We start from the raw sequence: 8,460 nt of genomic DNA on the forward strand, positions 1-8,460 counted from the left end.
GAAAAGAATTATTGAAGCAGATTTTGGGTTAGTCCAAGCTTCTTGTTAGGAAGGGTTATTCCTATGTTACTTTTGAGACTTATTTGTTCCTAAAAATATCAGCTGAAGTCAAGATTTGGAGTTTTATCAGGCCACAACAGCATGCAGTATAACACCATTTGTATTATGCTATGTCCATATTCATTGGTTACTCAGATGAGAGCTTGGATCATTATGGTGAGTGGCACATCCTGGCTTGCATGTATTGAGGATGGTAAGTGTTGTAAATGGAATATATGTGATCCATACATTTGGTACTCAGGATGTCAACTTATATCTGTACATGAAGTCTGTGAGTCTAAGATCTTCAATAAACATTCTTCTGTGTGTCTCTTTTGAGGCCTTGATTGACTGTAAAACATCAAGTGAAACTGAGTTCTGGGATCAGAGTGCCTCAAGGTTCCCTCTAACTACCAAATATGTTAATGATGTCCATTTGCTTTCATCTGTAAGGGAGCCAGCCATTGGCTCCACTGAGAACATGGTGTTTCTGGCTCCCTTTTGGTTAGGTTGTTGGATGAAGAAGAGAATATTCTGCCCACACATCCTTAAAGTTCAGGGCTTCTGGGTTTAATTCTTGCTCAGTAGGCTGCAGGTCTCCACTGATAGCAGTTTATGGTCAGGCGTGTTTCTCTTCTTGGATTGACTGGACTCCTTTCACACAGAGCTTAGTCCTTGGCTACTTGATCAGTGTTTGGTCTGGGAAGAGTTCTTCATTGTGGTTGGAGCAGGCTCCATTTAAATTGTCTCTCCAAACTGCACTTCCTAGGGTCAACATTAAGTCCGACCACGTGTCTCTCATTGGGTTGGCAGGAACTCACTTGATTTTGGGGTTTGTGGTTTCTCTTCATCAAGGTCTATGGTTGGCCTGTAACATTTCCACTTTTTTAATTTGCCTGGTTTGTTCTATGAGCTTTGTATGAGCTCCGAATTCTTCCCAGTCAATATTTGCCACAGACCTCCTTTGTCATTTGGTCCTTGGTGTCTTCCGAATAAGGATTAGAGCTGGACATAGATGTTTTCTTGGTTTTCTCTGGGTGGTCTTTCTTTAAGGGGATGGCCCAGCCCTTCTCTTCTTGATTAGGGCCCAGGCATATCATAGTTAGGACTGGACTCAGACCTACTACCTTTCTTGGTTTTGGCCTGGTCTTTGTCAGCATTAAGGTTATGATGTGGCCCACATCTCTTCTTGCTTAGGACCATACTTCGTCAGGGTAAGGATTATAGGCAGACAATTTTTTTCTTGCTTTGTGCTTGGCCTCTTTCATTTAAGAGAGTGTCCTAGGCCGCCTTCTCTCCCTGTTTTGGCTCAGGCTTTTGTCAGGGTAAGTGTTAGGCCCCTGTGCTCTCCTTTTCCTGCTTCGCCACCGGCCTCTTTCATTTGAGGGATTGGTCTGGGCCCACGTCCTTTCTTCAGGGTCAGAGGTGTGCTGAGGCCAACTTCTCATCTTGGTGAAGGCCCTGGCTTCAGTCCAGGTAAAGTTGGGGCATGGCTACTCTCCTTTTCTTTCTTTGAGCCAGGTCTTTTTCTTCTGAGGGATAGGGTAGGACTCATCTTCCTCTTGGTTAGGGCCAGCCTTCTTCATGGTCAAGGTTAGGCATGGGCAGTCTTTTCTTTTCTTTTTGTTTCATTTCATTTTGTTACTTTTCTTTTTCTCCTTTGCCCTTGGCTCTTCCATTTAATGTACTGGCCCAGGGATACCTCTGTTTTTCCTCTGGGCCAGAGCTTATTCAGCTTCAGGTTTTGGTGAAGGACTCTTTTAGGTCACGGTTTGGCCTTTTCATTCCTAGGGTTGGTCCCTGGCCTTTCTGGGTGAGGAAAGCCATTGCTAATTTAGGCTTTATTCCTGGTCTTCATCAGGTTCATCCTCAGGCCTTGGAATACTTCTCTCTTGACATCTCGGTTTAATGTTTAATCCTGGTCTACTTTCACGTCACGTGCTTAGCATGGGCTTTTTCAGGGGCCATGTTGGCCTGGGCTACTTTCAGGGTGTGGCTGTGTCCAGGCAGTTTTTGTGTTAGAGATAAGCCTGGATACATTGATATTCTGGGACTGTTGGTACCTGTTTCTCTTTAGGGTTGAAGTGGGGGGGATACTTTTGAGTGGAGGTTTGTCTGAAGCTACTTTGTAGTTTGTAATTAGCCTTGGATTATGCTCAGCCTTTCTGAATAAAAATAACATGTAGATATTGATAGAGGACTGTATTTATTGTGCTTCTCTTACATCTCAAGTATATTCTGAGGAGCATTGGCTCTTTCCAAGGGAAATGGGCACAGACACCAACACACACAGCAGAGACTCCAGATGAAATAAACTACATATTCCACAAACAGAAAGGTGAAGTAGGGAGGAGACAGTGGTGCTTGGGAGAGTCCTTGGTGTTGCGTTGGTTACTGTGGCCATGGTAAAGAGGCACCATGAGCTCATGTGGAAAATTGTTGCTTCTCAGTGAAGTTAACAAAATAGAGTCCCAACAAGGTTCCTGCTGCCTTTCCTTCCTTCTGTGGTCTGCTCCCATGAAGGCATATCACAGGCAGTTAATATAACAGCAGAGGCAGGTCCTCCATTGATCTCGATGCTGCCGTGATAAGCACATGAGGGTTGTACAGATCTTCATGTGGCCTCTTATGCAGTGTGGGCATGGTGTCCTCTCCTGTATGTCATTCATGGCATGTACCAATGAGGCTGTTCCTCTGGTCCTTGCTATGGAAACACTTCTCAAAATGTCATTTGTCTTCTACCTTGAAAACCCCTGGAACAATGAACCATGCCTTTATGATCCCTTTCAAGAAAGCTCCTCGTCATGTCCACTCACTGATGTGAGATCAGGTCTTCCCACAAAGAACGTCTGCATTGACTTACTAGAAATTGATTCCTGCTTACATTATTATTGTTGTGAATCACAGCACACTTTAGTAGAGTGAGCTGCCATCCTGTCAAGGGCACACATGTTACCATGACAGTGATTCCTTATGGAGTGTCACAGAGGCCAGGCCTCACTCTGCTCAGGGAAGCACATAGGTGATGAAGCTATGCAGATGTCTTTGGACTGGTAATTAGGGGAGGTGCACAAAGGCTACAGTTATCATCATTGCCTGGGGACATCTTCCCATCCAATCATCCTCTCCTACTAGAGAAATTCACTGCTGAGAAGAGGAAGGTCATTGGGGAAGGGGCAGACTCAGTCCATATGTACACAGTTCAAATACTGGCCTATCATTTCTGATGCTCAGTTTATCATCAAGATTCCCTCATCACGAGGCTTGTATTGTGCCATCTGCAGTACCTGGGTTTGGGGAACAGAGCTGTTTGAAATTTTGCCCTTCAGCCTGTCCCTTCACCATCATTAAACACACCTTGAAGTGGGATTGACCAGAAAGCAGAAAGCCATGAGGCTCTCCCTGCCTCCTCTCATGATGGTAGTTGATGACTTCTGAGGCTGTCACTCACTGGATAGCAGTGTAACAGCAGTTTATCCTGTCCCATTTGGAAAGTGGAGTCATGGGACAGGTGCTGACTCTGCCTCAGCTGTTGTCACCTTTTCTAACAAACACAAGTGGAGATTAGGAGTAGAAAACAATGGACATATCCCACTTTGAGCATACCCCTTCCCGATCTCCCACTGTCCTTTGCCTTCATGCCTCTCTCCTGCCCTGAAAATTTATCCCTGAAGGCTGGTCTCAGATTTCCAGCAATCCTTCTAACTCAGGGTCCTTATTGTTGGGTTTCCTTTTTATTCTTCTTTTCCATGGAGGCTTTTTTCCTGCCCTAACATGACATTTGAAGGATAGTGGGAAGGAGGCATCTTAGCGATCTGAGGACTTAGTCAAGGTATCACAGTGTTCCATTCCTCTATCTTATTGTGGATGGAAACCTACACCTAAGAATTGTGGCACGCAAAAAGAAAGAAAACAGACCTGAATTAACATGTTTTTCTACTGGTCCTCAACCAATCAAATATCAGTTATAAAAGAAAAACTGTGGGAAAATTCTTCCTGTGATTTCTAGATGAAGTGTAAGCATTGTGCTACCCTCAATGCCAAACAGGATTTAGGGAAGGTGGTCTCAGTTAAACCAGCTATCCAATCACAGAGCTTGAAGTACTTTTCCTGTCTGCAGCAGCAGAATCTGGAAGAAGAGGAGTTATACAGTTGCCCAGCAGAGATACTTCTTTGCTCTCTCAGCCTGGATGCCTGTGGCAACAGTTGCAGTAGGAAGAGCCCACCTGCAAGTCTTCCTGTCAGCTTCATTGGATCCTGGGAACCCACAATTTCCTGCTCTTCACCAAGTTCTGGTTAGCCAGTAAGTGTTGTTAGACTTACTTGATGGGGGTGATTTACTATAATCTGAAAGTGCAGTAGAAGAGGAAGAAGAAACTGAAAACTTATATGTGCTTGGTGCCAAATGTTACCTGAGAGACTTAACATGTGACATAGATTGTAGATCTCTATCTAAGAAAGACCCTGAAACATCTACACATTGTTACAACATCTTTGACAACATCAGTGCTCTAGAAGCATGGAAGTTCCATGCACAGAGTGAAGCATGATCAAGCATGCCCCACCCCACTGTAATAGTGCTACTAGCCCATCATAAAGGATGAGGGCACCATCAGTGTTGTGCCACAATACACACATGCTTGTTTCTATACAACACACAGGTCCATGTCCCCACATTCATACATTTAAAAATATGTATGTGTCTACACCTTTGCATGCACACACACACACACACACACACACACACACACACACATAGAATTATACTTTGAAATTAAATTAGATGTGCAAGAAATTGGTATAACAAGAAATTAAAAAGAAACAAATAACCTTTGTGGCATTGGTATGCGTGTATATGGTATGTATGTTGTATGCAGAACTATGAGTATAGTTATGTGCATATTTTTATAAGTATCTATATGATATACCTAATATGTACAACCATGTCTAACTGCATATACATATGTATGTAAATATAAAGATAAACTGAAATCTCAACTCCCAGACACCAGCCAAGGAGGCAGCAGAACTTTCCAAGTGGCCGGCTTGATGTGTTAGCTCTTTCCTGCCTTCAACTCTGAGTGCCTGTTATGTTTATTAACAGTATCATTCATTTGAAACAAAATTCTGCACAAATTTTTCACAATGGCCTTTAATATTAAAATATTCTCTAACTTTCAGAACCACAAGAAAACACTCTAAGGCAGAAAGCCAAGAGTTGATCATGAAAAGTACCAGGGAAGGGCCAATGAGATGGCTAGTTTGGTAGAAGGAAAGAGCTTACTCTTCCTAATTTGGTCATTGACCTCCATATGAACAGAATGACAAAATGGCATGGCATGTATTGTATGTTCATTCTCTCTCTATCGTATGTATGTATTTATTTCCTCATCTCTAAATAAGCAAATAGATAGATGTTATTATTTTAAATACCAATCAGAAGATTTCTATACACTCATCATATGAAATACTTAATTTTTAAAAGAACGAAAAAAATCTCGTGCAACTCACAACTGTTGGTAATTCCAGGACCAGAGGATTCGACACCCTCACACAGGCATACATGAAGGCAAATCACTAATGCAAATAAAATAATGAATAAACGATTAAATATTTGTAGGAGTTAGTGTAGTCAGGAGCCCCACAAGCATCCCACAGAACTAACTAACCTAGGCTCATAGTGACTCAGAGCCTGAGCCACCAACCAGGGAGCATGCATGGGACTGACCTAGGCCCTCTGCATATATTTTACAGTTGTATAACTTGGTCTTCTTGTGAGACTCCTAACAGTGGGAGCAGGGCTTGTCTCTAATGCCTGCTTTTGGGACGCATTCCTCCTACTGAATTGCTGTGTCCAGCCTTAATGTAAGAAGTCATGCCTAGTCTCACCACAACTTGATATAAAATGGCAGGCAAATATGCATAGGAGGCCTGCCCATTTCTGAAAAGAAAAAAGAGAAGGAGGAATGGATGGGGAGCAGGAAGAATAGAGGTTGGGGGAGGGACTGAGAGGAGAGGATGGAGGGGAAACTTTGGTTAGAATGTAAAAACAAAAATAAACAAATAAATAAAACCAAATTTATTCCAAAAGAGGGAGAATATTGATGGTTATCATATTTAAATTTGAGATACTAAAAGAATGTCCCTCCAGGGACATTGCCACTTATTCTAATTTTATAATGTATTTGCAGTTGTACAGGGATTGCTGGGGATGTCTTTCTGTATGCTGTGAATGTGTTGCTATGAGTGATTGATAAATAAAATGCTGATTGGACAGTAGCCAGGCAGGAAGTATAGTATAGGTGGGATAAGCAGAGAGGAGAATGCTAGGAGTGGAAGGCTGAGTCAGGAGACGCCGCTGCCACCATGAGAAGAAAGATGTAAAGTACCGGTAAGCCACAAGCCACATGGCAACTTATAGATTAATAGAAATGGGATAATTTAGATGTAAGAACTGGATAGCAAGAAGCCTGCCGCGGCCATGCAGTTTATAAGTAATATAAGTCTCTGTGTGTTTACTTGGGTCTGAGCGGCGGTAGGAGCTCGATAGACACAGGAAAACTCCAACCAGAAGGGATAATTAAATCATGTTAGGCATAATTTTGAGCTGGTCTAATATATAATGTGTTTGTGTTGTATTTGGAATAATTATATCATGTTTAGGCCATATTAAGACCTGGTTATTGTTTTACATTTGGAAATTAATCATGACATAAAAGATATAATTGTGTGTCAAGTTGACAAGGGTGCAGTTGTGATAGCTATTTTTGTTTGTCAAATTTATTACATCTGGAATTAACTCAAACCCCAAAATGGAGGGGCACGCCTGTGAGGTACTTTTGCTTAATTTGAAGAGAGAAGATCCACATGTAATCCTGATCTTTGCATTAGGGAGACATTCCTTTCATCTGGATATTGATGAGGAAAGAAACACCTATAACTCAGATGTTTTGAGCCCCAAAATCCCACCTGTGATCTCAGCCAGGCCTTGTGCTGGAAGCCCATATAAAGAAATGGAAGAAGGCAGTTTTTGCTCTTTAGCTGCTTGCTCTCACCTTGCTAGCAAGTCCATTGCTTCACTGGCATTGGAGCCAACTTCCTTGGGATTCCAGACTATACTGCTGATGGGCTAGACATCAAGCATAGTGGACTGAGCAACTCCTAGATTCTTGGACTTTGCCCTCATACCCAGCCAATGTTCAATTAGTTGAACCACAGCCTCTAAGTCATTCCAAAAAAATAACCTTTTGTATATATATTCTGTAAGACGTTACCCCATAAAACCCTGACCAATGCACCAGACAGGTATGGAACTTTTAGAATAGTATGGGCCTGACATCAGCCTTATCTCAGTTATAAATTCCACATGGTCACATTCCCTTAACCTGTATTTAGATGATGGCCTATAGATTTCTATAGCTTCTGGGCAAAAAACTATAATAATAACACAAGTCTGAAATTTCTCAAATGGAACACACAGTAATCTAATTAAACAAGTAATTATATGAGATGGAGAGATTCTAGTTTAAGTGAGGAATGAAAAACCACATGTCTTAGCCTCTGTGGGCCAAGGCCTGGCACCACTCAACCACATGAAGACCAGAGGATGCTAGGTTCCTTTTACCCTTGGTGTGACAGCTCCAGTCTGGAGACCCTCGGGATAACTTCTTTTACACATGAACACTCTGCCTCATTCTCAGTCTCAGGAGTCAGATCTATGCCAGAGGAGCTTCACAAGAGTCAATCAGTCATCTGGAAGAACTTTCTTAATATGATCTGAGATCTGCTGTGGGAAAAGAGCAGCATCAACCACCTCTCTCCTTTTTTTAGTCTTGCACAGAATCACTCTGCACCAGACACATGTGGCCCCTGATGCAGGCTTCATCCACTCCACCTAGTCATGAGGTTCCTCCCAACATTGCTTATCTGGACCATCAAGAGGGATTCCTCAGCCCACCTCCACCCCCAGGACGGTCTTCTCATTTCTGCATTTCATCAGACAGGCTTTATAGGTTTTGTCAACCTAGAAGAGATCTAGCAAATCTGTTCGAGTCTGACAGTCAGTTATACTGGGGCAGGATCCTGAACATATGAGAGCCTTGCATGGATGTGTGGCAGCCTAAGACTATTAGCATACCTCTCCCTACAGGTTTCAAGAAACTTTAGTCTTTGGTTAGGAGAGATCCAATCCACCTAAGACAGCACACATGGCTGGGAGGACAAGGTCAATTGCAGGGACTGGAGAGATGGCCCATCCATGAAGAGCATTTATTGCTGTCTCAGAAGACCCACAGGACGGCTAACAAACCTCTTTAACTTAAATTCCAGGTGGAATCTGTCCTCACCTGGCCTGTGTGGGAACTGCATGTACATGGTGGCCAAACACCCTTAAGTGTAAAGAAAAGCACCACAAAGTATCCC

The 8,460-nt window shown here is 42.7% G+C and overlaps 1 protein-coding gene across 1 annotated transcript in view; it reads left to right on the plus strand.

Moving 5' to 3' along the window:
• Positions 1-8,460, plus strand: part of LOC131897952 (vomeronasal type-2 receptor 116-like) — a 93,360-nt gene that overhangs the window by 10,322 nt on the left and 74,578 nt on the right. The window contains exon 3 of the mRNA XM_059248980.1: positions 4,160-4,342. The gene's annotated coding sequence lies outside the window, so the exon portion shown is untranslated. The remainder of the gene's footprint in view (positions 1-4,159; positions 4,343-8,460) is intronic.

Source organism: Peromyscus eremicus, chromosome 23 (genome assembly GCF_949786415.1).
Source record: "Peromyscus eremicus chromosome 23, PerEre_H2_v1, whole genome shotgun sequence".
Lineage (NCBI taxonomy): Eukaryota > Metazoa > Chordata > Mammalia > Rodentia > Cricetidae > Peromyscus > Peromyscus eremicus.